This window comes from Pteropus medius, unplaced genomic scaffold (assembly GCF_902729225.1).
Source record: "Pteropus medius unplaced genomic scaffold, Ma_sr-lr_union100, whole genome shotgun sequence".
Classification (NCBI taxonomy): Eukaryota; Metazoa; Chordata; class Mammalia; order Chiroptera; family Pteropodidae; genus Pteropus; species Pteropus medius.
In genome coordinates this window covers 8032029-8037416 of record NW_024351730.1, presented here as the reverse complement: position 1 = coordinate 8037416, position 5388 = coordinate 8032029, and positions in this window count along the sequence as shown.

The following is a 5388-nucleotide window of genomic DNA, read 5'->3' as shown; positions in this document are numbered from 1 at the left end:
CTTCTTCAAACTCATCAATGAGAAAAGAAGCTTTTCCTTCCTTGGGGAAAAGTGGGGAAGGGAGCAGAGATAACCGGGCATGTTATCCTACTGGAAATATCTCCACCTGGAATCTATAGGTGTGAGGAATTAAGGGCTTTCCACTAACCAGCTCAATATTTTGAACTACTGTAGGTGATTTCATTCCTTGTGATTTTGACCTGGATTCTGTCTTTCAAAAATGAGTAAATCACAATGTGTGTCTGACCTAATTGCTTAAATAAGGACTGTGGTCTGCCACAGGAACAGACACCTACGATGGATAAGAGAAATTTCTAACTAGCTGGAGTCCTGCAAAATCATCCCTTTTAAGAATGTTTTATTATTTCACGTACTATCAATCCCAGGCCCAGAGCATTAACATTGGTATTGATGGAAAGATCTCAGAGGGATCAACAATCACTCTAAAGCACATTTTCACAAACTTCTCAACGGGCTTAACATGTAAACTCCCACAGATACTACATCCTGACACACCAACTTATTTTGACGTTATTTTTTCCAGCAAGCCAGCCTCATTCAACATAGCCTTTAATAATGCACTTCAGATACTCTCACTAATCTTACTGAAAATAGAGTGCAGTTCTGAAAAAATAAATAGATTTCGATTTATAAGTCAACTCTTTGACTTCCTTCCTACTGTTTTGATTATCACTTGAAAGATTTATCTTATTCTCCTTTTGTTTAAATTTGGGAACTGGAATTTTAAAGAGTAGCTGATAAAGTACATGTTTTAGACTTTTAAGTTTCAGCCTAATATTAACTCATCAGAAAAAAAAAGCTAGTAGATTTTCATTTTTCATGAAAATATGGCAATAAAAATGTATTTGCTGTTGCAAAAACAGGTCAAGGTCATTTGTGGCACTCATTAATCCTGCCATTCCTGTGGGGGGAAAAAAGCTAAAAGCATTGCCTACATTTTGCAGATGGAAAAAAAGTAACAGGTTCCATCTTGCTCTGAGTATAATATCAAAGCCTATCGTAGAGCCTGAAATAGAAACTGAAGGAATTTGTGTTCCTTTTTTGATGTAGAATGGGAAGCAACTCAAGGAGTCTCATTAAAATTGTGCTACATTAGAAGCAGGTCTATTTCTTCACTAAATTTTCTTTTATAGAATTAAATAGTTCATTTGGCTATACTTTCAATTGGATACCTTATGCTAATTAATTTAACTGACCAAATATAATTCGTGTAGACTACATTGAATGCTAAGCATAATAAATAACATATAATCATTTCAAATAACATTTTTTAAAGAAATATTTAAAATCAAATATTAAAAAATAAACACATAATAAAATAAAATCCAAGGTAGAGTCAAGAAGACTTCTAGTCAAGGGTAGAGTAGGTAAACTGAGAGTGTGTTCTTCCATGAGCACATCAAAATTACAACTGAATTATAAAACGACCAGCCTTGAAAACCAACTGAAGACTAGCTGAACAGAATTCCTATGAGACACAAAATGGGCAGGTCCTAAATCAATGGTGTGGTGATTAAGAATCAGGAGGGATATCTCAGCAATGGAAGTCCCCCCTGTGGATTGAGGGGTCCCTGCTCCAAGCCTGGATCTCTAGTCCAGGGCACCAGTGCTAGGAAGAGGGGTCCCCATAACACTTGGCTGTCAAAACCAGCAGGGATTGCCTCCCAGAGAGACAAAGGGCTGTGGGAGATGGAGACATGCTGCTCTTAAAGGGCCAGCACACAAGCTCACCCACTCTAAGCTCCAGCACAGGGGAAGTAGCTCAAAAAGCACCCAGGATATATGAGGAGGAGCTAAATTCACTAACTTTAGGGCAAAACCTAGAGGGGCAGGATTCGGGGCAACTCTCTTTAGGGACAGAAGAGCTGGCAGGCACCATTTTTCCTTTGTTGACCTCTCCTCCCAACCCAGTGGGACTAGCACAGAGAGTACTTAGCTAACATAATTTGCCCAGCCCTGGTGATTCCCTAGAACCCCGTCCCACCCAACATACCCTATCAACTCCTTCATAGGAGCAGCCTCACTCAGCTGGCGCTGAAGACTCAAAGGACCACAAATTGAACATGAGTGGTGGCTGCCCTAGGCTTTGCCTGCAGACATTCTCAAAGGTCCACATAAGTGGTGGCTGCCCTCGGCTTTGCTACAGCTTCCTTCTCAAAGGTCCACAAACCCCACATGAGGAACTGCTGGCCTCACCATACATTGTAGGTCCTGCCAAGTGGCCTCAAGCTCAGCAGAAGCAGCAACCTGTCTCAACTTGTACTGCAACTCCCATCAGGTGACTTCGCATAAGTAGCAGCCCATCTTAGCCTGGAACATAGTTCCAACTAAGCAGCCACGAGGCTGGCATAAGTGGAAGCTGGCCTCAGATCTCATCATAGTGCCTACCAAAGATTCCCAAGTCAGGCACAAATGGCAGACAGACTTGGTTCACAGTGTAGTCTCTCCCAAGTGCCTGCAAGCCCAGCACAATTGGCAACCAACTGCATATTTCTTTGTAGCTCCTATCAAGTGGCCCCAAGCCCTGCACTAAAGATGACTGACTCTAGTCTGTACCAGAACTCCTCAGAAGAGGCTCCAGACCCAACACACACAATGGCTGGCTTCAGACTACACCAAAGCCCTACCCAACCAACTGACACACCCAAAGTGGGGACTCTGCTATTACCAAAGCCCCACTAAAATGATTCCTGCTCCATGAATCAGCTGCTACACAACAGCTCATCCTCTGTAGTCACAATCACCCTTCACAGCAAGTCAACTTGAAAGTCAGTCCCACCCACTGATACACCAACAGCAATCAAGGCCCAACTACAACAGGAGGGCATACATAGCCATCACAAGTGACCAAGCAGATGCACCACTGGACCCCACAGGACACCTTTGGCATAAAGCTACTCTAATAAATAGAAACAAACACAAGGAATCAGCGAAAATGAGGATACAAAGAAACATGTGCAAAATGAAATAACAGGACAAAACTCCAGAAAAAGAACTAACTGAAATGGAGACAAGTAATCTACCAGATACAGAGTTTAAAACATTGTTTATAAGGATGCTCAATGAAATTAGGAGAAGAATATATGAACCCAGTGAGAACTTTAACAAAGAGATAGAAAATACACACAAACACACAAAGTTAGAAAACATAAAAAACAACCATTAAGAACTGAAGAATACGATAACTAAATGAAGACTACATTAGAGGGAATCAACAGCAGATTAGATGAAGCAGAGGAATGAATCAGTAATCTGAAATAAGAAGTAGTGAAAAACACCCAATCAGAATAGCAAAAAAAAAAAAAAAAGAAGAAGAATTTTAAATAATAAAGATAGTTCAAGGAGCCTCTAGGACAACATCAAGCATACCAATATTTGCAACATACGCATCCCAGGAGAAGAGAGAGAAAAAGGGATTGAAAACCTATATGAAGAAATAATGACTGAAAACTTCCCTAGTCTGGTGAAGGAAATAGACATACAAATCTAGGAAGTACAGAGAGTCCCAAGCAAGATGAACCCGAAGATGCCCACAGCAAGACACATCATAATTAAAATGTCAAAGGCTGAAGAAAAAGAGAGAACCTTAAAAGTAGCAAGAGAAAAGCTATTGGTCACATATAAGGAAGCTCCCATGAGACTTTCTGCTGGTTTCTCAACAGAAACTTTGCAAGACAGAATGAAATAGCACTAAATATTCAAAATGATGAAGGGCAAAAATCTATAACCAAGATTACTCTATCCAGCAAGGCTATCATTTAGAGTCAAAGGAAAGATAAAGAGTTTCACAGACAAGAAAAGGCTAAAGGAATTCATCACCACTAAACCAGTATTATAAGAAATATTAAAGGGACTTGGTTAGGCAGAAAAGAAAAGATCAAAAATGTAAATAAGAAATATAGAAAAAAAAATATCACTCACAAGGCAAACACTTGGTAAAAGCAGTGGATGAACTAACTATAAAGCTAGTACAAAGGTTAAAAGACAAAGTAGGAGATCATGTGCAATTACAACAATAAATTAAGGGATACACACAAACACAAAGAAGAGGTAAAAAAAAAATAATGACAAAGACATAAACATGGAGGGGATTAGCAAAAATTGTAGTGATTTTAGAATGTGTTCAACCTTAAATGACCAGCAACTTAAAACGGACTGCTATAAACATAACTTGGTATATATAAAGCACTTGGTAGCCACAAACCAAAAATCTATACAAGAAGTAAAGAGGAAAGAGTCCAAACATAACAATATATAAACCTACAAAAAAATAGAACAAGAGAATAAGAAAGGAACATAGAAGAACTACAAAAATGATCAACCCCCCCAATAAAATAGCAATAACTATACACCCATCAATAATCAGTTAAATGTAAATAGACTAAATACTATAATCAGAAGACACAGGGTGGCTGAATGGATAAAAAAAAATCACATACATATGCTGCCTACAAGAGACCCACTTCACATACAAAGACACAAAGAGACTGAAAGTACAAGGATGGAAAACAATATTTCATGTAAATGGAAATGAAAAAAAACTGGGTAGCAATATCTACATCAGACAAAATAGATTTTTTAAAAAGGGGTTTTTTATAATCATAAAAGGATCAATGCAGCAAGAGGATATAACTCTTGTAATTATCTACGCAACCAATGTAGGAACACCTAATATGAAAAAACACGTATTAATGAACATAAAGAGAGAAATTGACAGAAAGCAATAAAAATAGGGGATGTTAACCCCCCGTTGGCACCAATAGATAGATCATCCAGACAAAATATCAACAAGGAAATAGTGGCCTAAAATGACACATTTGATTAGATGAACTTAATTGATATTTTTATAGCATTTCACTCAAAAGCAGCAGAATACACATTTATTTCAAGTGCTCATGCAATATTTTCTAGGATAGACTGAATGTTATATCACAAAATAAATCTCAATTGATTTAAGAAGATTGAAATTATATTAAGAATTTTCTCTGATCACAATGGTGTGAAACTAGAAATTAATTACAAGAAAACCAAAAAACACAAACATGCTACTAAACAAGGAATAGATTGACAATGAGATTAAGGAAGAAATCAAAAGACACCTTGAGACAAATGAAAATGAAAATACAAGGACCCCAAATCTATGGGACACAGCCAAAGCAGTTCTAAGAGGAAAATCCATAGCAATATAGGCCTACTTCAAGAAACAAGAACTATATCAAATAAACAATCTCACCTTACACCTAAAGGAATTAGAAAAAGAAGAATGAACAAAATCCAAAGTGAGTAAAAGAAAGGAAATAATAAAGATCAGATAGGAAATAAAATAGCATCTAAAAAAAAATAGGAAAACTCAATGAAACCAAGAGC